Source organism: Numida meleagris, chromosome 12 (genome assembly GCF_002078875.1).
Source record: "Numida meleagris isolate 19003 breed g44 Domestic line chromosome 12, NumMel1.0, whole genome shotgun sequence".
NCBI classification, from domain to species: domain Eukaryota; kingdom Metazoa; phylum Chordata; class Aves; order Galliformes; family Numididae; genus Numida; species Numida meleagris.
Window position 1 is genome coordinate 15,104,979 of NC_034420.1, and position 26,215 is coordinate 15,131,193.

General features: G+C 49.7%; 1 long non-coding RNA gene across 1 annotated transcript; it reads left to right on the forward strand.

Moving 5' to 3' along the window:
- On the forward strand, positions 15,243–18,004 carry LOC110405308. The gene is made up of 2 exons (XR_002442801.1): positions 15,243–15,276; positions 16,699–18,004. It is a non-coding gene; the product is annotated as an uncharacterized LOC110405308 (long non-coding RNA).

Genomic DNA, 26,215 nt, shown 5'->3' on the forward strand with positions numbered 1-26,215 from the left:
GTTAAATAAAAATAACATGTAATTATTAGTTAGTAACTGCTGCAGGGTGACTGAAAACCTCAGCTGGGACCTCAGTTGCGTAGATATCTCATCACTCCAATCTTATGGAGGGAGGGTCAAGACACAGGGAATGCCCAGTTTGCTCAAAGCCAAACAGGTGAAGTTAGAGACAGGTCACAGCCTTGGGTCTCATTATTTGGAGCAGTTGGATTTTCCTTGATATCTGCAGTAAATACATTTCCTATTTTGTTGTGCTCCTGTGGTTTGATTTCCTGTAGTCACATCTGGAGCTTTGGAGCTGCAACATCCTCATGCAGCACTCAGCCTGCCTGGCTTCAAAACACTCCAGGCACAATAAATCTGGATAACGTTTTCTCTTCCCATCTCCCATAGCCAAAGAAGAGCAGAGATGTTCAGAGCAGGGTGTCACCAAGTAGCCTGACCTCAAATGGTCCAGGTCAAACACACCAGGAGTCCCAGTTTCCTCTCCCAGTTCAGCAAGCTCTTCTTTTTGCTACTTTCCAAGGAAAGGTTTTGGACTTAGGACAAGTGAATATGTGGTCACTGCTGCTTCTGCCTATGGTATATCTGCACACATTGCACAATCCTACTTTAGGTTTCTAATTGTGAGATTAATTAGTTTATTTGAAGAGAATACCTTTGGAGTAATAGAAGAAAGAGGACAAAGAAGCAGCAGCCTATAAAATCATTGCATCCTAGCGGCTTTATTGATATGGATTAGGAGAAATAGCTGGAAGACAGAGAAAGAATCATATTTAGCTCAGGTAATAAAATTATATGAGCTGCCATTTTCATAATGTTAAACAAGACCGGAGGGAAGCTTAACTTAAAAGATTACACAGGTGGATTCTTTTCCTTCAGAGACCACGAGAGATTATTGTAAATGTCTCTTTGTGCAGCCTGCCTCTTCAAGCACAGTCACAAGAAATTAGCCGAGCACTGATTTCTCTGAGTGACCAGGCTTGCAGAGGCTCTCTCTGAGCACAGGAGCATGAGGAAGAGCCTGTGTTGCTGCCTCAGCTCCGAACAGGGCACAGGAATGCTATTTTTGCTCATAGTAAGTTTGAATGCAGTTGTGTTGTGCCAGCGCAATGCTGTGCTGCTCTTCCGTGGCTCAGGCACCAGATTCTGCCCCGCTGGGCACTGCTGTCATTCACAGCCCTGAGAACTGTCTGCTGATGGGCAGAGGCAGGGGATAAGCATGCAGCATTTGATGGGGGCACTGGATATATCCTGTGCCTACTGATCTGGGCTTTACAAGCAACCCGTGTGCAGGGGAGCAGCTACCGAGCAGGGCACAAGCAAGAAGGGAACCGCAGAGCCCCGTGCCTTCCTGATGTACATGGCTGTCGTTGGCTACCAGGGGATTCAATGTAACAGAGCTGGAACAAAACCTTGGGTAAAAGATATGTAAGTTTGGTCAGCATGGGTGGTTTGCCACCAGGAACCTTGCTGCCTGGTAGCCCACTCTGCTTGGAATCTTATTCTGTGAAAACGTCGAAGTTAAGCTCTTAGTTTAGATATTTTAGTCCTTAAATTTAGCATAAGCTCAATTGTATGCTGACACTGGAAAGCTAGCAAGCCTGCCCTAACCTGAGAGATGAGCCTTACAGTTCAAAAAACAACGTGGAGAAAATAGGAACTTTTCTGTCCCGTGAGCAGGACTCATTCCCAAAGAGGCAGTGCCCTGGGCTTGGGAATTTGTTTGGGTTTTTTACCTTGATGTTCGCTAGCTGAGAGCACGAAGATCCAAAGCCCATGATGAGAGCAATAACCATTCCGAGACGTTTATAAATGACCCTCTTAACTGTTTATGAGACATTATCTGAGGTAAAGCAGAGTAGGAGAAATAAACTTGAAGTAGGAAGAGCTGGCTTGCCTCCCAGATGGAGCATGATAAAGCACCAGTGTCAGTGTTTCTTCTCAGTTTTATGGCAGCCTTTAACTGCTTGGTGTTTAGGATTTTTTATCAGAAAACGGAAAGAAGAAGGAATGGATCCAAAGCAAAGTGGTTTTCACAAACAATATTCTCCAAATGACTTTATGTGAGCAGATACTGTGTTATCTGGCTATCAAGATAACACCATTTTTTTTTACTTGCCACAACAGCCTGCTGCTCAGATTCCCAGTCCTGGTATGTACAAGGAATTCCTGAGCACAGCAATAAATTTTCAAAGGGATCTGGGTGACTTCGTTGCCTCTTTCCTATTAGAAAATGTCTTGAGCAGAGTTAATCTCTGGTCAGATTTAGCTCATTAAATAGATTTCTATTGTCTCAAACAGTGTGTTAGTTTTCAATTCCCATATTTAGCACTGAATATCTTCATTACTTTGAAACCCTCTGAATTCTGCTTGTCTCCCATGGAACATAAATGAATGGCTCGTGGTGGAACCACAGCAATGGGATAAGTTTGTTACAGAGAAATTTCTCCTGGAAGTTCCAAGCACACAAAGACTACCTGCTTTCTTACTTGTCCTTAACCCAAAGCATAAATCACCTGAAATCACAAACTGCCCTTTCAAGAGATTATCAATATTATTTGAAGAAAATGTTAAAACCTTTCTAGTTGGTTCATATTTTTTAATGCAAGATGCAAACCTGAAATGGGAGCTGGAGGAAAGATTGTCTGAAAAGGAGGGCTCTGAATGGAGATTCCTTCTTTTAACCATCTGCCTTAGGCACCACCATGGCAAGGAAATGCCTAGAAGGAATAGCAAGGCTCCAAAAAGACATCTCAGTAAATGTGGGCATCCAGATCTGAAAGCCCAATCCAGCTGGACATTGAAATAGAAGACATCCTTACAAAGAATATTTTTGTCTCCAGAAAAGCAAAATTTAGATTTCAGCCAGCAGATTTATAAGTGAATTACAAATCAGCAAAGCTATTGGGTTTAATCAGTGCCATTGTCTATAGAAAAGACAGTCAGACAGGTCTAGTGAAAAAGTGACCACTGCTTACTGAGGAATTGCTCCATTCTCTAGGACATCCTGTAAGGAGAATTGGACACTGGATCGGACATATTTATGTCAGATGAAAACCTTAATTATTCTCTGTTCCATTTTTCAAAATAATCAGAATTTTTTAAAAAAAAAAGTTGTCAAATTTGCAGAATGAGCAGAGTTCTGATAAAATATCTAGACTCATTCAGATAACACTTTTTCTCGTCTTCTGTGGGAACCTGAAAATGTGCCCAACTAAATTCATGAAAGTAATCTGTCAAAGAGAGAAAAGCGTTTTGTTTTTAAATACTTCCAGAATAGAAGTCTCCAGATTCTCCTTTGCACAAGTGGAAGGTTTGACTTACCCAGCCTACTGGTGCTTGTGGCATCTCAGCAGCGATGTGCTGTGCAGGACAGGTAGGACATGGGAAGGAGATGAGGCATGCTCTGGAATTCTTCCACTTCTCCTCAGAACAGAGCTGAAATAGGTTCATGAGGACAGAGCCAAAGGGCTGAGGAAGCTCCATGGCTCGGCACCCACCGAGCCAATTTGTGGTTGGATCCAGCATCACAGCCTTCTGCCAAGTGCAGCATAAATTTATCACCAGTTCTCCTGAAACCAGTATTCTTCCCATCCCTAATAGCTGGATTCAGCTTAGATCTCCCAGACTGAGTTACCATCTGCAGGCAAAAGTGGAAACCTTTTCTCTTTGAGAACTTAGCTGGGAATAAAGCCTGCTGTGGGCAGTGGCAGCAAACCATGAGCTACAAGAATAAAAGCATTGGCCATTGCCGCGGAGTTAATGCTCTCAGTTGCTCTGTGGCATTGGGCAACCCTGGGGCTGCAAAAGTGAACCCTGTGCTTTGTGGATGGAGAGAGTCTGCGTCAGCAGTGGTCAGGCAGAGCTGCTGTTCCCACCAGGCACCAGATGCTGGAAATCCTGGGTAAATAAGTAACATTCCTAATTCCAGCGATGTAAAATTTCCAGGCAGAAAAAGAGGACGTGTCCACAGAAATCGTGCAGCAGCCTGACCTTCAAGCTTTCAGATCCAGGATTTTCAGATAGCCCTGATTCAAAATTTCCACTAATGCTGTTTGAAAATATGCCCTCCCCAGCCAGCAGGAGCACAAATGGAGCTAAGCATTACTAGAGTCCGCAGCAAGAAAAAGTCACAGCCAGGCCAGGGAAGACTGGGCTGGTTTTGATATTGAGGAGAGCAATCCCCTCCCACAGTGGGGACATTTTCTTGCAGAGACACAATTCCACCGGGCTCCCCACCTCTACCCTCTCCATGTGCTGTAAGACCTGGGCCCTCTCCCCCATGCATGACCCTGCAGGCACCCTATGCATTTCAGCTCACTCAGCTCCTCCCATGTTGAACCAGAGCTGCTCTAAGTCACCTTGTTGTTACAGCACTACTCTGGGTTACATTTGCAGCATTTTTGACACCATTTTCCTTTTTCATTTTTGCCCCTAGTTGTTTATTTCTCCAGGTGAGAGTTAGGTTCATGGAAATGTTTGCGTACTCTGCCTCTTCAAACACAGATGCCTGGTAATGCCCATTTCTTGCCCTCTGTTTAGCTGCCTAAGCACAGGAATGAGTTGTTCTTCCAAGACCAGCCATCCAGTAAGAGGCCATGAACCAAATTTTGGTAAGAATTTAAATTGCAGTTCTTCCATCCTCATTATTTACTGGTAGAATAAGGAATAGCATGCATGTGCAAAACAGGTAATAAATCCTTATACTTAGCACAATCCCCTGCCAAACAAACCCCAAAGATCTACAACACTCATGAATAGAGCTGAATGGCTGCAGACAGTGCTTTAAGTATCTTAACATGTCTCCACTGAAAAATGAGGGACTTTGAGACCTGTGAGTTTGCTCCAAGCAAAATATAGACGACTCTATAAAACACACTGCCCATAGTCTGTCACTTGAATACCCAAAGCATGATGGCCCTGTTCATGCAGCACTGAGCCCAGGAATAACGAAACAAAAAGACATCGTCCATCTCTGCTGCATCTGAACCACTGTTGGCTGTATAGGTCTTGCTTGAGGATACCTTTACCACAACGATTTGCACAGACTGCACATACCAGGTACAGTAAAGTTTATCCCAGCAAAAAGGAAAAAAAAAGATTTGAAAATCTCTTTCACAGCACAGTACAACTTGGCACATTTTGACCAAAGTCCTGCAGCACAAGCGTCAGCAAGGACTTTTGGGCATGGAAGTGCTATTCCCCATTTGCCATTTAGAGTAAAATGAAAGGAGAGACTGAGATGCAATGTGCTGCTCATGGATTAATGCAGAGAAAAGGAACTCGTAAAGTAAAAAGGGGGGCTTAAAAATAAAATAACTTGACAAGGAAATACTTGAGCTGTCTAAAATAGACTTATTTATATGCTTTGGCAAAGATCATATTAATTGGGGTTATTATTCACATAAGCCTAGAACTATATAATATTATCCAATAATACAAAGAATCTGACATCGAAACATGTCATAGGATACATTGCATTTGCATTTGCCAGACGTGGAATCCCATAAATTGTTCTGTCTGATAATGGTCTGCATTTCAATGGACAAGACTTTAAACAATTTGCAGGGGATTACGGATTTCGACATCCAACATCCAGTCATGGTTATTTGTAATCAGATGGTCTAGTGGGAAAGGGAATAAGACTCTGAGCACAGCCTGGCCTGAGGCTCTGGTGAACTTGAGAACCACACCTTCAAAACCTGGACTGTCCTCCGGCACGAGAGCCTCAGCTGCTAAACCTGCAGCGCAAGGCAGAGCTGGCTGGAGCATCTAGGAAGAGACAGCACAGAGATCACCTTACAACAAGGCTGCAGAGATGCAGAGCCCTGGATAAGCAATCGACCCCGTGCACAGTGCTGTTCCAGAGACAATGGAGATTGAGATTTTATGGCAGTTGCTCATGTTTCCTGTAAAGTCCAAAGCTCAAACAGAGAGACTCCCAGAAGGAAGCAAGGGGCGATCGCCATGTATTTCCCCTGTGAACAGGAATCAAAATTGGAAAAAGGATTCAGCAGAGCTACTGCAGGACCAAAGAGCAGCAACAGAAACAGGGATGGAAATGAACCTCGGGGCATGAGCCCAAACACCCAGAACTCCTGAAAGATTTAGTGAGCTCTGATACAATAGCCTCTGCCACGCTGTATCCTACAAGGACAGCAGTACATACTGGAAAATTTTCTAGTTGTCAAAAAAGGGAAGGTTTGAGTAATCCAGCACTGGCACCCCATGCTACAGGGTAGGAGCCATGTTGTCATGTCTCTACAAGAGGGAAGCTCTCACCTTGCTCACAGGGCATGTCCAAGACTCCTGGGGGAAGATGACAGGGAACTCCCTGTTTTGATTCATGCCTCATTTGATTTAACCCAGCCTGGCTCTGGTGGACCTGGTGGATCATCAAGGCTCCAGGGGCTGGTCACAGAGAAGCAGCCTGATGTTGGAGAAGCACCAGCAGGTTTCCTCAGCAGCCATGCCCACTTCGAGCGGTCCTGAAATCTTGGCTTCAGGTAGGAAGGACAACTCTGGGACTTTAGTTGTGAGTTCAGTTGTACTGAACTTCTGCTAACCATCATAATTAGGGTTACAGACCGCCGCCAGAGACGTGTGCAAAGAACCCAGTAAAATCCAACCGTGTCAGGCTTGGAATCGTGTCTTGGAGCATTTCAGGAAAAAAAATGCATTGAATGGAATGAAATGGTAGAAAAGGAGAAAAAAACAGATGTTGCTTTTATGCAAGATCTCTCCACACACTGGGAGCAATCAGCAAAATACCGATGACAAGATGGGCCTGTGTGGGGAGATGTCTTTGGAAACGAGAAGTTCAGCCACTTCTGATTGTCTTTGTTTGGTCCACTGCCTTGGAGCAACGCAAAAGAGCAGCAGAGCTCATAGCCTTGAAGATCTTGAACGTCAGCCTGGACACCAAGGTTATGCTCGGTTCTTTCCAAAGTCTCCACAGGATCATAATCCCTTTCCCTTCTTTCTATGGAGAGTGCTGGAAACCACTTATAAAAGCATGTGCTGAATGTGTGTGATCAGACCAGAGCTTTCCAAGTGAACTGCGCGCTGGCAACAGAATGCAGGTTGAGAGCAATGGGAATTGCTCTGCTCCATTTAGTAAGAGTACAAGAGCACAGCATCAGTAGTGCAAACAGCTCCACGTCCCACTGCCAGGAATATCTGCAGGCAAAGGAAAGAAAGGAGAGGCTCGCAAGACGCCAGGCATGCGCTCATGCCCCATGGCATGACAAAATCTGGTTCAATCCATTAAAAGAATCCCTTGTGAGTTAAGGGCAGTACTGCGGGTTGACCTGCTGTTTCTCCTTGGGGTCTTGCTCTCTCTGTCCCAAAATCCTCCCGGAGAGACCCTGTGAGATCCACATAGTGCAGAACAGCGCGAGTGAGAAGTTCCCCAGCAGCCAGCAGGTAAAAAACAGGAGCACCAAGGAGATTGCAAGCTGGGGGTGTCCGTCCACACTCTGTGCTTCCAAATAGTAAAAAAGTCCAGCTCTGTAATTTTCATAAGCCTTCTGATTTGAGCAGAGTTTTGCTTTTCACACCTCGGAGCGGTTCCAAAGTACAGAGTTGAGCTGGGTAACTTCACGTTCATGTGGAAGGAAAGCTGCTGGTTGTGCACCACGTGACAGCAAGAGCAAACCAAGCGCTAAAGCAAATTCAGCGCCCTGCTTTTTGCTAGGGGTGCTAAAGCCACCCCACTGGCCTGCTCCGATTGTACCGCACACATCTTTCAAAGCTCAGATGCTGGAGCTGATGTCATTCACAGGAACAGCTCGGATTTGGTTCAAAGCAGGATTTTGAACGCAGCAATTAGAAGTTAAAATATACCCTGACAGTTAAAAAAAAAAAAAAAAAAAAAAAAGAATACTTTTATCATCTGAAAATGGAATTAACCCAGCAGAAGAGACGCCCGGGAGTATTCTTGTATCACCAGCAGCAGTATTTTGAAATGGGATACGGCAACATCCATTTTGCTGATGGGCTCCTGAGGCAAAAAGGCAGAAGTGACAGTCCGTGCTCACCAACCAAACTGAGGGCTCTGCAGGTGCAAAACTGCTGTGGGGGGCTGACACGTCCTCCCCTCCCCATGGCTCCATGGGGCTGACACCAGCACGGTTCCTATGGCATCAGTGTAATTCCCCTGATGTCAATGAGTCTGTGTCAGGATTAAATTAGTATTAGTGATATAAGAATTACACCTTGTAGGTAGAGAATTTGGAATCGTTATCTCTGTTCCACCTGCCAGTTCCTAAACCAGTATAAAAATCAAAATGATCAAAAACTATGAAATTCATCTTTTCAGCCACATCTGTGGCTAAAAACGAGCAATATGAATGAGGAATGCTGTATCTATGAAATGTTTCATGTAGGTCTTCCAAACGGCCACGGAGATGGCAAAAGGCTTCAGCCCCCATAAACCTCCCTAAGATGTGGGATGGTCCAGAGGCACAGATGCCACTCTGCAGCTCCCAGAGGTGCTCAGCAGCACTCCCATCCCAGTGCCTCCCTCCCAGCACTCCCCATTCTGGGCACACACTCAGCCTGGGACACAGAGCTCGTTTCCAACCTGGCCACAGAACCTCGTTTCCTCCTTGGTGCGCGTTATTCTTCTTTGTGTTGTTTTAACGTTATTAATTGTCTTCAGTGACAGTTCTAAATGGTTGGTTGTTTCCCCCCCCGCAATAAGACAAACACGTTTGAATGGAACAAGCCTTGACACTGCACTGAAATAATGAGGGAGCTCTTCAACGCAACGCCACAATACGAATGGGCAAGTTGTTGCGATTGGAACAGTATGAGCTTGTCAGGTCACAGTGAAACGGTTCTTATTGAAAGGGTAGGTACAAGGAAGAGCAGCAGAAAGTATTCTGCTGTGCAAACATGCAGCTGAGCCAAACCTCTGGAAAATCAGGATGCATGCAACATCAAACTATTTTCTACGCAAAACTTGACGGCAATGGAATTCCCCACAGTGAATTAAACCGTTTCTTGCAAAGGAGAAAAATGCAAATTAAGTCCCAACTATCGGCAGATTCAGGTGCATAAAATGGAGAGAGGATGAACTGCACAGCACAGAGCAAGGAAAGACCCTGAAGTTGAGCAAACCCAATGGCGGCTGCTGCAGCAGTCGTGCATGCAGCATGCAAAAATCTGTGCCTAAGTAATGTATATCCAAATCGGTGGGTATCAGTTTATTTGCTGCAGAATATAGACCTGAATTGTGCAAACAAGAAGGTCATGGAATGACTTTTGTTAAAACACTCATGGTTACAGCAAATTTAGGCAGCCATATCCTGAGTTACATTGCACAGATCAGTGAGGAGCTCATGGGACCTCAACGAGAAATACTGCCCATTTAACCTGTGCAGATTTCTAATAGTATTAATTTACTAAATTAATTTACTAAAATCAGAGAAAGGGAGGTGTGACAGTAGCCCTTCACTCTCAGTGCACGTTGGAATGCCTGTGTGCACAACATGGGCAACCTCTTTCACAAAGCACACAGCAGCATGACTCACGTTGCCAACATAACTCCCAAACTTCAGAATTTCAAGGAGGTGCCAGTTTTGTCCTATGCAAAGAATATTTTGAATGGTAACATGCTTTCTGGACCTGCCAGCTGTCCTGCCTGCAGCACTGGCCGCTCTGCGTAGGGCTGCCAAGTGTCACTGCCAGTCCTTGGAGCCCGTGCAGCTGTGTCCTGCTCATGCCCTGCTCCATGGTGACACTCTGTGATGCTGCCCTTGGTGGGGTGGAGAGGTTTGGGTTGGATATTAGGAAATATTTCTTCTCTGAAAGAGCGGTCAGGCACTGGCACAGGCTGCCCAGGGAAGTGGGGGAGTCATCGTCCCTAGAGGTGCTCAAGAAACATGGAGATGTGGCACTTGGGTACATGGTTAGTGGACATGGTGGCAAGGGGCTGGCCATTGGACCTGGTGATCTTAGAGGTCTTTTCCAACCTTAATGATTCTATGATTTCTATGGCACTCCTTGTCTAGAGTTCCCACAGACGTTTCATGCAATGAATTGCCACCTGTGGTCAAGGAGTGTGGGCTGCAAGCCTGGAAGGAATACTGACCAACTGTAGCAAAAGAACTGAAAATGTGTGGCTGCCTTCCCTAAGAGGGGGCAGGGGTGGCTGGAGGTGCCTGGACTGAGGGCTCCTCACTGACACACTGACATCAGCTGTCCCTTTGGTGGAGAACTGCCCTGAGTCCTTGCTCCCACCATGCAGGGCTCCCAGTTGCCTGCTCGTTTTGGTCGTGTCATCGCCACAGGCCCTGTGGGTCAGGGGAAGATGATAGCTGCAACCCAAAGCAGAAATAATTAACTGCAATGCACCCAGGGGAAAATACCACGATGACTGCAATGAGCATCAAGAGCCCGCAGCCTGAGGCGGGCAGTTTGTCAGGAAGGGAGCGGCATCATCGTGATGCTGGGCAGCCGCTGCCCTCCGTCTGCTGTCAGAAAGCAGCTCTGGGTGTGAATTTACACCACAGCGGTGGGCTGGGGGGGGAGGTCGGGTTTCAACCACTGGAAGGTGTGCACCACATCCCCCTGCCCGTCACAGCATCAGCCCACAGCTGCTGGCAGCAGATGCAGGTGCTTGTCTGAATGCAGACACCCTCAGGCTCTTCTCCAGCCACCAGCTTTGATAATCCTACAAATAAGCTCTGCAGTTTAACGTCTCCTCGTGGCAAGAAAACAAAGGCATGGCAAGATGGGATGTGCACACAGCTCGGCGTGTCCAACTGCCCTGGGAAAGGGAAGCTGTGTCTCCTTACTGCCCATCCCCTGGGATGGAGAGTGGGAGCTGAGAAGGGGTCTGGGAGAAGAGAAGTAAGATAGGTTGAAAACACCATTGGCCGAACACAGCTATGGCGGTGCTGGGAAGGGGCTGGGAGGAGCACAGAGCTCCGTGATAAGGCAGCAGGATGCAGGCTGTGGGCTGAGTTCTAAGGGGAGATTAAAAGCACCAAATATGTGCAGAGATGGCGAAGGGGACATGATAACAGCCTGCAAGTATTTGGAAGCTGTAAACATCAAGGAGGGAGAGGAATTATTTACAGTTATACACTGGGCATAACTAAGAGTAATGGGATGAGATTAAGAAAGGAAGGGTTTAGGCTGATCATCAGGAAATATTTCTCAACAACAAGATGCATTAGGCTGCAGAATAATCCTTCCAAGGCAGCTACAGGAGCACAGCAGTTCAGATGGCTACGACTGCCCATGACTAAACCCTGGGCTATGTGCTGCCAGGCGTAATGGAGAATGTAATTCCTACCTCTGGCCTCCAACGTTATTTCCTATCTGTGTCTACAGAAGGAATATCTTATCGAGCACTACGTGCTTCGAGCATGATGCTCCCTTTGTCACAGAGCAAAGCGGCTGCCAGTTCCCTGCCCTGCCAGGAGTGTCACTGCAGTCAGACTGGGGATGTACTCTGCTCTGTGGATCGAACCTCTTGCCTTCAGGGCACTGCCACTTCTCCCGTACTACAACTGAAACAAATATGAACTGTGCTTCAAAAAAATAAAATTAAGAAGAGTGGACCTGGGTAATTTTTGCACTGCTTATAAATTTGCTGTTAGACAGAATGGAACGGAGAAAAGGAAAAGAAACTGATCCAAATGAAATGCTGGGGGAAAGAAAAAAAGAAGATGAAGAAGAATGGGAATCTCCCCAGCAAACTCACAGTATCCTTCTTCTTTTGTTGCCTGTTTTGTCATGAGAGCAACAGGGATTGGTCTCAGCTCAGTAGCAAAATATTCCATGGGTCAAAGCCAGGACACCCTTGTACCACACAAACCAGTGACCCTACCCAGGAAAACAGATGCACACTCATTTCGACAGGAGAGTTTCCATCCAGCCTCGATGGGGAAGAGTCAGTCCCCAAAAAGAGGAAGGCATCCTGAAGAGCCATTCACCGGGATGTGAGTCACTGCCTTTGCATTGTAATTATGGGGTTGGGGATGCTCAGCAGTGTCAGGTGATCACAGGACTGGAACAATATCACCTTTCAGAGCTATTGCGAAAAGCACTGGGTGCTGGCACTGCTGGGAGGCTGCAGGGCTGGGACACACAGGCACAGCAGACAGAGCACTCACGTGTTCCTTTCCTGACCATGGGAGAGCCCAAACCACATGGCTGTACCGTGTATCTCCTGCAGGTCTGCCTGCTTCCAGCCTTACACCGAGATCCCTGTGCAATGAGCATCAGTGGAGAAGTGGACAGGGAGAAGTGTCACTGCTGAGCGTTTTGGAGCCCCAAGGCTGGAACATCATGGGAGGAGGAGGAGGAGGGCACTCTAATAAATAAAAGCTCTTTAACACTGGATCCCGGGGATAATAATCCATCAAATCCTAAAGGTTGCCCAGAGCAGCTCCCTGGGTTATGCACAGTGGGTTACTTCCTTTGTACAAAATCTTTTATGCATCCTATTGCCCGTATAGTGTTTCACCTTATGTTATACCTTGTAATCTTGGCTTATAACATAGTTCAGGGTTATTATATGCCAAGTAAAGGTTGAAGCTGAAAAAAAGACCAAACCACAGCTCGGCTCAGACACACCGCAGCGGGGGTGTGAATGGTTGCGGGCACTGGGGATTCCCCACCCACACTCTGTAACTGCCAGCAATTGCGCTGCGTGTGTCCCACGACCAAGGCCTGCAGGGACACGCGGTGACAAGAGCAGAGGTTTCTCATGGTGGATTGCCGGTACGGCCAAGATGTGGCAAAGTCCACGCAGCAGCAGGTGTGCGGATGCTGTCTTTGAAGAGCTGAGGCTTTTTGGAAGGAGCATTTCCAACGTTTCCTGGTGCCTTAAAGCCAAGCAAGAGGAAACGATGTGGAAGCAGAGAGGTGAGAGCTCCGTGCCCAGCCGATCCCACAGCACATCTCCCATCACATATGAGTCAGGGCCAGGCAGGACACCAGCCCTGGCCAACCAGAGGTCCCATCCGGTTTGGAGGAGCCAAGCTTCCAGTGTTTACTTAAGCACAAAGCAGAATAAACTCTCATCCTCAAAACTAAACATCGAAATGCACTCGCTAATCCCGAGACATACAATAAGCAATTACACAAACACACCTTAAATGTTTTCTGGCAATTTTTGCAGTTCGCCCAGCAGGACGTGTCATCTTTCAAAACATGACAATCAACCTTCCTCAGGTCGGTGGGGATGGCTCTGCTCTCCTTTGCAGGCACCGAGTGGTGAACAAGGGGAGCCCCAGCCAGGTGGAGCTTCACACAAAGCACCCACAACTGCAAACAACACAGAGGCAAAGCCAGCGCTGCATGCAGGACAAGCAGCTGGATTGTGCCTTCAGGGATGGGGAGAGAGAGGACAATTAAAATATCTGACACTCTCACCTCATTCTATGATGGTTTTCCCTCATAGGCACGTGTCATCCTTTTTACAGAGCCTCCAACCCTGCCACACCACTGAATTACTGTTGAAATACATCCTGAAAGATTTTTTTCGTTTATTTCCACACACACACACACACACACACCCCAAAAAAAAGCCATGGGAATAGTTTGCTGAACTTAATGCTTCGTGGAGTAAAACCACAAGGTTTCGCTCAGTCCTCATCTCTAATTATGGTAGACACCAAAAAAATCCCTCGAGAGCCCTGACACACACAGAGCCAGACCAGATCCTCCAAGTTTCCTCCACATGCAAATCCTCTGAATAGCTAATATTAATATATAGTAAATAATAATTGTAATACTTAGCGCTTTTCCCCCATAGATCTCACAGTATTTCACCGAGCTGGATGAATGCCTTTATTCCCTTGCTCCCAGGCATAAGCAGACTTCTCATCTGCAAGCACGTTCCACACGGGTGTGTAATTTTGACCTGGTACCCAGCTCTGGTGATTATCTTGTGATCAGCCCCGTTGCTGGGAGGGACCCAGGTTAGTCTTCTGCTGTAGACGGTCCCTTTGGGAAAGCAAAAATGCTAGAGGTATTTTGAACATATACACAAGGACAATTCACTGGTTTTCTAAACACACGTACACGCCCAAGCTCATTCACTTTCTTGCTTTCTCATTGCCATGAGCATTTTTGGTTTAGTTCCATCATGTTTCAGCAGGACAGGGCTCAGCTGTTTAATACCTTTAGACCTTATTTCTCTCTACAGCTCCCTGAAAAGAGGTGCTCTGTGCACGCTGGAGTTTCCGTGCAGGGGCAGCAAGGGGAGAGGCACGGACCCACTGCACCAGGGGGCAGCTCAAGGCCAACACAGGGCAGCCTCTCCCTGAGCATCCTCCCCTTTGGTTTAATCCATCCCCACAATTAAAAGGTAATGACTCTGATGGGAAAATGTAACAAAATGTTAAGCCATCAGTTCTCGTTTGTATGAGGCCTCACGGATGCTGCCGGGAAACAATGTCCATCAGCTCGCAGTATAACTGCTGCCAAATAAATCCCTATCGCATTGCCCCTCCCAAGCCAGCGTGCTCACCTCTACAAATTAACTCTTGGGACATATGTGCAGGGCAGAGGTGAGTTTCAGATGGTCACAAGGCACTTCAATAGTTTTAGAACAACTTTAGAAGTCATTAATGGTAACAGATACAGCAGTGATGGTGTGTGGAGACGTTCCCACTGGTAGGAGTTGAGGCAGCTCTGCTCCCATCCACTCTCCTGCCTCCTGTCCCAGCTCAAACGTCCCCAAAGGGAGGAACAGAGGAAATATTCAGTGATAAGTCTCCGAAGCTGGCTTTTCCGCGGTCTCAGTCACCACTCCCTGAGAGAGCACAAAGGTACCCTTAAATGTGTGTTTAGTCACTCCCTGTTAAAGCCAAAGCATGCTGGTGATGGGTTGATGGTTGGACAGATGATCTCAGTGGTCTTTTCCAGCCTTGACTCTATGGATCCAAATACTCCTCAACTAGTATCTATATCCATGCAGGGTCCCCTTTCCCACCAAGGCCTATGAAGTTGAAGCAGATGCCAAGGGCTCACAGGTGGCACGTGAAGACTCAGCATTGAGCCCTGAAAGTGCATGAGCCACAATACTGCTACGCTGGTGTAGCAGAAATGCTAAGTCACGGCCTGAACCAGTGATGGAGCACCTGGTGGGAAGGCAGGGCCAACCCAGGGGAGCTCAGGTGTATGCAATGCACCTGAGTGACTGGAAGGGGTGGAGCCAGGATCCACCCCTTCCCAGACCTCATTAAAGGGTTGGCAGTGGAGGAAAGGGTATCTATCTGGAGCTCCCTGCATACCTGAGGCTTTCCAAAGGTAAGCAGCTCTTTTTCTTCATTTTTGAAACTGTTGCATTTGGGCTCATTCTCATTTACTGTAGTCAAAGACTTTGCCAACTTGCTAATATTGTGATACTTTCCATCCCATTGTAGCATTACTGCTGGCAAAGCACAGCTGGGTGATGCACATCTGGAGCCAAATGTGATGATACATTTTTGAGAACATGGGGTACAGGTTATCCTTAAGGAATACATGTCATTTATCAGCTTCTCTCAAGATCCATAATGCATAAAATATCTCTGCAGTAGAGATACTTGGATCAGCATGTAGACCTTAAGTAACTTTTCACTAATGCTAAAATCCCCCAGATCCTGTTCTTTGGCAGCAGTAAGTCCTCAGACAGATCTCTAGTAAGTCATTAAACGTGTTGCAACTTAACTGGTGAGTAAACAGCTGACCACAAGCTGCAGAATCAAAACTACTGCTCGTGCGAAGAGGGGAGAAGCAATTAGAGATGTACATTGATGCATTGCATTGATTGAGATCAACTCCCATTTACATCCACGCTGCGTAAGGAAACATCTCCAAATGTAATTCCTAAAGAATAACAAGCAGTTTTATTGGAGTCAGTACGGCCTTCCCATTTGTCACAAACAGGGCTATAATTATTTTTAAAGGCCTAAGAGAATTAAACTAAGTCTTACCACCCTCCACAAAACTTTGTTTGTTTGTGTGTGTTTGTTGTGGGTGATCCCTGCTTTGCAGCTTGTTAGCGGCGTGTCACCAGGGGATAAACACAACCGCACACAAAAACCCTTTCCCTGACATCTTCTTCAAAGTCTTGCACGCTCTGCCCACTGCTGTTAACTGGTGATGTACACAACTGCTGCAGCTTTTGTTGTTCTTGAGTAAATGTCACCATTAACAGTTGGGAACACTGAAAATATTAGCCTCATCTTATTACTTAAAGATGACAATGATGGTAAGTTTGATGACTTAAAGGAGTGAGGAGTTTCTTTACCACGGAAAGTACTTTCTGTGCTCCAGCTAACCACCAAGATGAGAACGTACCACTCATTTTGTCCAGGAAGGAACCAGGCCTATCATCACTGCTTCAGAGCACCGGAGCAGCTCTGCCCCCTCCTTCACGGATGGGGGTGGCCCTGGGTCACATCCCACTGTTCTCACCATAAATTTGGGGAAGGGGGGAACCCTTTCCATCTTGCTTCAGCAGGGAATAGGAGAGGAGTGAAGTGCTGGAAATACTACCAGCTTTGAATGGATGATCTTGTGGGTCTGACTCACAGCAATCCCCTAGCGGAGTGAATGGGAGGGCTGTTGGACTAGGATTGAAAGGGAAAAATTCGGTATTGAGTCCCTTCCCCCCATATGGTTAGGTCTGCCTTGGGAAGGACAACATTTTCCAAACAATTTGTCATTTTTTTTTTTTCTTCTGAGCTCTCCTTTCCATTTGGCTCCAAAGCAAATGTGCGTGCACAGAAAGAATCTTATTCCTTTACAATTTGCCTCTTCTGGGGAGTTCAGAAATGTTAGAATCCACTCATGTTCCAAACATCCCCGTTTCTCCTGAAGAAGCTGTGCAGCCTCCTGGACACTATTCCAAAGATGCACTAACAGGGCAGGCTGTGAATAAAGGAACAGGCAAGCTTGGAGAGCCATTTCTTTGCTATATTTGGAAATATAGAGAGACTTTAACATTTGTGATGATGAAAGCAAGCATTTGCAAGGGGTTCCTTTGCTTGCGTAGGAGCAACTTGTACCACCACACTTCGTTTTGAAAATGATCTTTTGAGAAACAGCTTGGGTTGTCCTGGAGAGGATCTGATGTTCTTTTGGCCTGCAGCAGGAGATCACCTGATAATGAGGTGCCCAGCAGTGGGTGAACTTTCCCAGCAGCCCTGTGCGCTCCCCCTCATCTTTTGGGTGCGAATCCCCGTGTACTTTGGCATCTGAATCCACCTGATGTCTTCTCTAGGTGGGAAGCTTTGTGATAGCCATCTTTTAAACCCAAAGCTGAAGCACTGGTGTGGTGACTCATTCATACATCTTTGGATCAAGCACAAAGGAGATGACAAGCCTTGGGTGCCTACAGACTGATGCTTGCAGGTACCTTATTTCAAGTACCACATTCCAGAGCTCACTCCCACATCTTGCCTCGAAGGTACATATATTTTTTCAAGTACCTGGAGCCTGCTGTTAGTGCGTGGCCAGAGGCATCTCAGCCCTGCTGACCCATCTGAGCTTCATTCTACCTCTATGGGGGCTTGATGAGGCTTGCAGCCCACTCCTACCCAGCAAGGATCATCTCCTAGGCAAGGAGGCATGGGATCTGTTTACAGCATGCACATCTGATTGTTACAGGTAAAGGATGCTGGCAGCCCTGACCTGTGCTGAACATGGGCAGGAAGCCCTCACCTTTTGCCCCATTCACCTGTCCATAGCCACCACTCAAAACCTCGTGGCCATTCAGTATCCTGGAGGAGTTCCCTCAGTTCCCACTGGAAAACCTGGACAAAGCCTTTCCCGATGCCAGCCCTCAACCAAGCCCCCATGACCCTGCATGGGGAAGACTGGGGCCATCTGAAGGGGGGCATGGGGGCATCTCACCCCCTGCTCAGGCATGCAGACAGCCAGGGAAGCTCCCTCCGTCCTCACCATGTAAACATCTGCTGGAGGAAGACTTTTCTCCTAATAACACATCATTAAACATTGATTTAAAGACAATCGTCTTCCCTCTCTTTAATTTCACAGCACCTTTAAAACAGCTGTTAGGCTGCAGCGGGATGATCAGCCCAACAGGAAACGCATTGTTAGCTCCTCGCATTAAAACAGTAGAATGCATTAATTTATGAGCTCCTACTCGCTCTCCAAACGTTTTATTATGTTAATATCACCTTGATGTGCTGGTAGGCCCCGGTGCCAAAGCCTCTTTCACACAGTATGTGCCATCCTAAATTACAGGCTGGGCGCCTCCTGGAACTGCCTTCGGAAAACTGGAGTAAACCAGCAAGCACTAAAGTTAATATTATCTTACAGACTAACAACCAGCTAATGCTCGACATGTGAATCCCATTTACTTCTTCTCTCTATAACAAATGGCAAGTGTGGGACCGGACTGTTCCTGATTTTATGCTATTTATCTTTCTGATCCGTTCCATATTCGTTGTCCTTGGTTTTCGGCTGTGGCTATGGGCTGGGTGTACGTGCATGTGTATCCTGCTGTCCTTAGCAAAGCACGAGCCATGTCCCCGCTGCAGCACTTGCCTGGTCCTCACATGATTGGGTGCTGCTCTCTTCAGAATGCCCCGTTAGGCTCTCCAAAGGGGGGGCTACATATTGGAAGCAAAGCTTCTGTAACTTCAAAACTTTCCCTGGAAAATTAAAAGGGATAAAGGGTTTGGGGAGGGGTGTTGGGCTGCTGGGGCAGCACAGTGTCCCAGACCAGTGCAACTCACCCCTGTGGCCTCCCTCCAGGCCCTGCTCCAGCTCTGTTTGCTGCCTCACCTCCATACCAAACACTGCAGCAGGAGCGTTTCTTCAGGGCTTCTCTCTGGGGAAAAAATTAAAAAAAAAAAAAAAGTGGCCATTGCTTTCCCTGCCCCCTCAGCCGAAGAAAACCAGCCGGGAGGAAATGAAGAGGGCAGGGGCCGTGGAACCCTGAGCACGGAGCCGCCCGGGGAGCAGCACCGAGCCGCCGGAGGTGGGGCGGGGGGGCCCGGCCCGGGATGCTGCTGCCGCTGGACGGAGATGCCGGGCCCGGGGCTGCGGGTTCCGCCGTTCTCCCGGTGCGGTCGGCCCTGCCCCCGGCCCTCCCCCGTGTGCGGCACCCTGGGACGGGGCTGACGTCAGGAGGAGACGGGGAAATCTCCGAAGAAAACCCTGGAGCGGCGGGCAGGGCGCGCACAGCGCCCGCCGGGCCCGGCACCCCGCCGCCGCCGAGCGCAGCGCCCGGTAAGTGCCCCCGGACGGCCCCACGCGTGTCCCCGCGCTCCCGACCCGCCCCACGCGTGTCACCCCGTAACCCGCACGGGCGGCCCCGCGCTCCCGTCCCGCCCCCGCGCGTGTGCTACGCGCCCCGTCCCCCCCCACTCGTGTCCCTCGGGTCGCGTCCCGGCCCCGTTTCCCCCTCTCCGGAGGTGCGGGGCGGTGTGGGGCTGTGCGGTCCGTACCGGCAAACAAAGCGGGGCCGGGCCGGGCTGCGGGGGTAGGGGGGACGCGCCCCTCACCGCCGCTCCGCGTCGCCGCCCGCCCCGCAGCACCGCGCCCCGCGCACGGCCGCGGCCTCTGACATCTTTCTAGCGCGTAAATCCTTTTCAGGGCCTCTGCGCTTCGTCAGCGCTGACAAATACGCGGAGAAACGCGATTCCAAAGGGGTTACCTCACTTTATTTCACATTTTTGTCCTCGCCGTTGTTGTTGTTGTTGTATTATTGTTGTCTCGTAACCGCACCGTTTTCAAGCCCGAACTCTTCTCCTCGGGGCGCGGAGCAGCGCGGAGCAAAGCACGGCCCCTGCTCCAGTCCGCCGCGTCCTCGGAGGGGGCGGCCGGATTGCGGCCCTGGGGGTGTCCGGGGTGGCAGCGCGGAGGGGCCGAGCAGGGACAGGTGGAGGGATAGGGCTGCGCGGTGCACCGGGGGCTGCGGGGTCTCGGCCGGGGCTGCGCGGCCGCGGAAGAGACGGGCGGAGAGAGCCAGGGCCGCCGTTCAACTTAATTCCCCGTTCGGAAAAAAAGAATATTCTTCAGTTCCCACTGAATATTCTTCAGTTTTTGTGTGGGTTGTTTTTGTTTTTGTTTTTGTTTTTTGCTTTACTATTTTTTTTTTTTTTACTTTATGATTGAAAAAAAAGAAAAATGGGCATATCTTTAGGAACTCCCATGCGCCAGGAGTGTCCCGCAACACCGCTCCGGGATAACGCTTCGTCCGACGGGGGCGAAATTCTCGGAGCGGTGGAAAAACCCTTTTTTTCCGCGTGTTAACTCCGTTGAAACGGACGTGCGGGATCCCCCCCGACGGTGCCTATAGAAGAATTTTCAGGTGTCGCGTAAAGAACCGTCCCTAGGAGCATTTTCTGTTATTTCGTCCTTATTCCTTAACTTTTGCCAACCTCGCTGTAGGCGAACACAAACGCCGAGACACGAATTGAACAACCAAAAAAAAAAAAAAAATACAGTTCGGGTACCGAGGACGGAGACGCCGTTTGCTTGTTTCCTAACAATTTCAAAATACATAATTTCTGCTTCCCAAGCCAAGGGGCGCGTTCCCTGCGCCTCTGTGCTAAAACCCGACATCCAAATAATGGCTGAGAGCTGCTTCGCTTGGAGAACGTCCCCAAAATCCTTCTGGTGCCTGAAATACGGGCCGAGTCTTGGAGATCCCGAGCCGGAGCGGTGGCACCGTTCCCCGGACATGGTTTAGCCGAGCGAATCCCTGAGCGGGGCAGAGATTTCCCCCCGACAGCCGCCGCCGAACGGTCCCGAGCCTCTCGTTTACTATTGGTTTTATATTTCGAGCAGATTTTATTGTGGAATCGTGTGTTTCCCGGGGTCTGTCCTCCTTACCGGGTGGAGAGAAGAGCGCGTTCCTCAAAGAAAATCACTGCGGGCGGAACGGTGCGTTATTTCCCCCGCGTCCCGAACAGCCCGCATAGATGCTCCTTTTAAATAACAAAAGGGGAGGAGAAAACATACTCTAGTAAAGCCGAATTCCTTCGTTAGACCGCCTCCTAAACGTGCTAATAAAACTAATTCGTTTTATTTGCCCTGAACTTTTATATCTTGCCCCGTGCGCTGATTAGCGCAGCCCTCTGGAAGGCGGTGGTGCGCTCCTATCTCTCGCCGAGATGTGCCCGTTAAGATACGGCCGTTCCCACAATGAAACTGGAAAGAATATTGTCCCCGCGCCTCATCGCGGGGCAGCGCAGAGCCCCTTGGGGAGGAAAAAAAAATAAGAAAAAGAAAAAAAAAGAAGGGAGGGAAAGAAAAGAAAATAGAAGAGAGGGTGCTGAGTGCACACAAAGGTTAATTGTTTCTCCCATTTTGCTTTTTAAGGCAGGAAACGTGTGGTTCTGCAGAGATTCACTGCTGTTCTGAGGACATTAAAGCGCGTTATTAGAATATTTCGGCCCTTCAGGAAATGTTAAGGGGGAATGCTTTTCCCCCATCCAAATGCTGCAGCAATTAAGAGGTTGCTCGCCCGAAACAAGGTGGGGGAAACCCACAAGGAAATATAGCATCGGTGGTACCAAACGCAGCCCCTTTTTCTGCAGAAGAACGATCTCAATAAAATGCCAACGGAGTGCCCGGGCCTTAGGTTACCCTGCACCGGAGGCATCTTTTTCAGTTCACAAACCAAGCACACTTCGGACCTAAAGATGCACAGAGTAACATGAGCAGGCTGCCTAGCAAGCGCCGGTGCCCCTTCCTCCATCAATTAATAAGAAAAGCATGTTCCCTCTGCTCGGAGAGGGAATTGTGGGACTATATGGCACTTTCCCCCTTTCTTCCCCCCCCAATGAGAGAAGCAGCCCCCGCACTCCGAGCTGTCCATCCTCGGACAGTGGCTTTGCTGATCCCACTCGACTCAGGCTGCGAACAACCAGGACTAAATCTAAGCGGCTGCTGACAGCAATTTCGGATTTGCTCAGAGCGTGGCTCGGTGCTCGGGGTCTGAGGGATGCGGAGAGGGCCACGGAGCAGGACCAGAGTGGGGCTGTGCCGAATGGCACTTGGGAGAAACGGAGTTATCCCAGGAGACGGTTTAATTTTCGGGACAGGAGGGCCGAGGAGAACCCCCCCCACACCCTGTTTGCTTCCAACTGCAGAAACCCGAATAGGAAAACCCTTTCTCCTCCCGCCATTCTTCGCGTTTTAAGAAAGCCTTGGGGTATCATTTGTATCTGTCAGAAAACATTAAGCCTTCAACTTTTTCATCCCGACTTTTTGGAAGCGCTGCCGTTGGCCGCCTGCGCCTGGGGCAGCCCCGGGCCTGGGGGGAGGGGGGGTCCGAGTGCAGAGGGGCTCCGGGAGGCACCGGGATGCGCCGGCTGCCCCGCGAGATGTCACGGGCCGAGTGCCACCAGAACATTCGGTTTCCCCCCTCCAATAAAAAAAAAAAAGCAAACAGTTTCCCCCCCGAAAATTCTGCCTCCCCCCCCGGGTTTGAATAGCGGCGGGGCAGGGCCGGCCGGGTCGAGGTGAGCGCGGAGCCCCGCGGGCAAAGCACGGGATGTAGCGGGGACTTCGAGAGGCTCTGGGAGGCCGGAGGTGGCTAGGGCGGCCGGGGGAACCCTGAGCGCCCGCGGAGCCGGAGGTTTGGCTGTGCCGCGGAGCGACGGGGGCTGCAGATCCAAAAGGCGCTGATTTCGTTTTGCTCAACTTCTTAGGAAAATTGCTCTCCTGGCTGCGTAGAGGAGGACAGGCCGGCTAGGAGCCAGCGTAATTTTCCACCTTCCTACCCTGAGCGATTTAACATGCTCTCTCGGCTGGGTTTCTTCCCCCTCTCCGTTTCCCTCTGCCCGCTCCTGGGCACTCGAGGGGGACCCGGTTCGGACGGGGTGGCCTCAGGGCTGTGCGTGTCGGGGCTCGTTTCGTGCTCGCCGTTATCTGGGGACTGCTCGGTTTCCCCTTAGAGCCATGTCGGGTGGAGGTGTCCCCAGCCCCAACAGAGGGTGCTGAGCTTTTCTTTGCGTTGGGGCGTACACTCGGGTCTGTACTTTGCGCTGTTGGGGTGATGCTGCTCGGGGCAGGACCGACGGGACAAGGGACAGACGGACACCACCCCCGTTACGCCGCGACGGCGAACTCCGTCCCACCGGAGCAGTCCGAGCTCCGCGGGGCACCGCGCAATCCTGCGCGCATGCTGTGTTCATCTCCCCTGCCCGCTTGCTCCCAACCCGCGTGAGCATCCGTGCGCCAGAACCACGCAGCAAAGGCTGGAGGCAACGGCTGGAGGGCAAAAATCGCTTATCTACCCACTCTGGGGGCATTTTCATTGTCGGGGAGCTTTAAAAATGCCCCTGTCACAGCGCAGCTGGCTCTGCGCACAGAGCTGTGCGTTTCCAGTCGCTGTCACCTCCCTGTCGATGTCTCCTGCTTCAGACAGTGGCGGTGGCCCTTCACCACCCCCCGCACCTCCAGCCGGGCACTTTTGGGAGGGTTTTATTATTGATGTTTTTTTCCTGCAGCAACTCCCTTCCACGGGGCTCCGGGAAGGGTCACCAGGTGGAGGTTGGCCGGTTTGCCTTGGCTTTGCTTGGGCTTGTTTTGACTGACTTTGCTTTGGATGAGTTTGGTTGGGTCATGTTTAGCTTGGTTTGGTTTGGTTTGGTTTGGTTTTGATTGGTTTGGTTTCGTTTGGCTGGGTTTGATTTGGTTTGGCTTGGCTTGGCTTGGTTGAAACAAATTGGGTTGGGTTGGATTGGGTTGGCTAGGCTTGGGTTGGGTTGGATTGGGTTTGGTTTGGTTGGGGAACCTCTCCTTTATCCCTTGCCTCACTGCTACTATTTTTATTATTATTTATTTGTTTGTTTGTTTGTTTTTGTTTATTTTGGGAGGGCTACACTCTCCTAACGGGCAAAATTGAGCTTGGGAGGAGCCGCTTTCATTTTTGTAACGATTCCCAATAATTTATAGACTGAATCTGAGTCTATACAATGCTAATAAATCTGAAGAGGAAAAGCTGGCGGAGACTTCTTAACTTCGCTGCCTGATATACGGCCCAGGTGGTTCTGCGTTGGCTACAAAAGCAGCCGCCAGCCGGGGCTGGGAGCTCCTTTCCAAAAGTAGGAAAGTTCCTGCGGGGTCTCCAGCTCAGGGCTTGTCCCCTTGTGATGGGGAGGGACCGACGGCCCCTGGGTGCTTCTCTAATTCGGATGTTCCTCATCCTCTTCTTAACGGAGATATCACTGGCGTGGCCAACGCTGATTTATTCATGAGAGCCGCGGCTCGTTCTTGCATTATTTATGGCAGGAGGAAAGGAGCGGGGTATTTGCGGCCCTGCAGCCCTCGGCCGGGGGAGTCCCGGCTGCGTGGGCCCCGGGTCCGGCTCGGGCGGGCGCTGCACGGAATTTTCCCAAGAAACTCCCACTCTGTCCCCGGCCCCGGTCCTCCCCGGCCCTTCCCACGCCCATGCTGGTCACGGCTCCCCCGGGGGGTTTCCCCGCGAGGATGGGTGGGAGGCTGCCCCGCGGCTGCGGCCTCGCTTCCCTTCCTCCGGCATCCGAAGATGCGAGGCGTGACGTCAGGGAAACGGGGCATGACGTCACGCAGGGATGGCCGTGACGTAGCGCCTTAGGGGAGAGGGATTCAGACGAGGGATGTCTCCGGCGCCCCGAAACGGAACGGGCCTGGGTGGGGAAAGAGCAAAATGCAAATCTGGGGAGGACCGCTTTGTCCCGACAATGTGTTGTCCCGGGTAGAATGGGTGGAGGTGGCTCTGTGCGACAGGAGCCCTCCCAGCCCCTAAAGAGCAGAGCAAGAAGGTGCCCTGAGACCCACGTAGGACATATATAAGGCATACATAAGGCATATATAAGACATACATAAGGCGTATATAAGACATATATAAGACATATATAAGACATATGTAAGACATATATAAGACATATATGAGACAAATAAAATATACGCATCGCCCTGTGTGATACCCTGGCCCAGAATACAGGTGTGCACTAAATGCCAGATCACAGCCCAGCTACGGGCATAGAGAGAAGGTCAGGGACCTGGGCAGAGCACGGAGCCCTTCCCCCCCCNCGCCAGGCCCGTGCCCCAGGGACACCCCCGGAGCTATCCCAGGAGAAGCCGCTGTGTCCTGGCTGAGCCTTTCCCTGAGCCCAGCCGAGGGATTTGAACGAATTTTGAAAATATATTTTATAGAGCCGAACAAAAACTGAAAATTGGGCTCAGGGTAAAAAAGAAAAAAAAGAAAAAAGAAAAAGAAGAAGAAGAAAAAAATAAAAAAGAAGAAGAAGGGAAAATCCCGCCTCCGGTTTTCAAGCTGCTGTGAGCAGTGGGTTTAAAATAGCCGGAGCAGAGTAGCCGGGCTGTTGGCAGCCGCCCTCCAGCACAGCAATCCTGGCTCCAGCCGAGAGCCCCCGGAGAGCTGCCCGGGGCTGCCCCTCTTCCGGCCTCGCAGAAATTCAAATAACAATAATAATAATTAAAAAAATAAAATAAAATAAAGAAAGAAAAGAAAGGAGGGGACTGTGAAGGGCATTGGCCGGGGCGCTGAGGAAGGAAAAAAAAGAAAGAAGAGGGATAGAGACCTGAGTGTGACAGCACCTACCTGCACGCACCCTGAGCTGCAAAAGGCTCTGGAGATCAGAGGTGCAGGGCCGGATGCATCAGCCCGGTGAGGGAGGAAAAAAGCCCGCACTGCAGCGTTGCTTCACTCCACTTTCCATAAAACAGTTCAAAAGTTCTCTCCCACATCTTTACTTGATTTCAAAGCAAAATAGAGTGTCAGGATGGATCAGTTAAAGAGCGCCGAGAAAATATAAGAGGAGAGAAGGTCCCTTCCCCGGGCAGAGTACAGCCGAGGTCCCCTCGCATCCCCTCGCCCCGTCCCCCGGAGCACAGCCGCTGCCCTTCAGCGAGAAAAAAATAAGTGTTAGAGGGAATAAAACCGAATCAGAGACAAATCCCTGGAGGCCGCCCCCAGAGCAACCCCCGCAGCTCGGAGGGATCCGTCCCCAGCGGGACTAGAACTCGCCGTGGGGTCGCTGCGCGGGGTGCGCAGGTTGCGCGGTCGGGAGGCGCAGGGGGGATGCGCTCGGAGATGCGCACGGGCACAACCTGAGAGGGAAGAAGGGAGGCCCAGGGGTGCTGCCCCCCCCTCCCCATCCCCCCCCAGAGGTTGAGGGCAGGCGGAGGGGGGGGCGAGCCGCGCTCCGCACGGCTGGGAATGATTTTCCACCTTTCCATTCGTTTATGAAATATTTTTAATACCTAGGCGAGG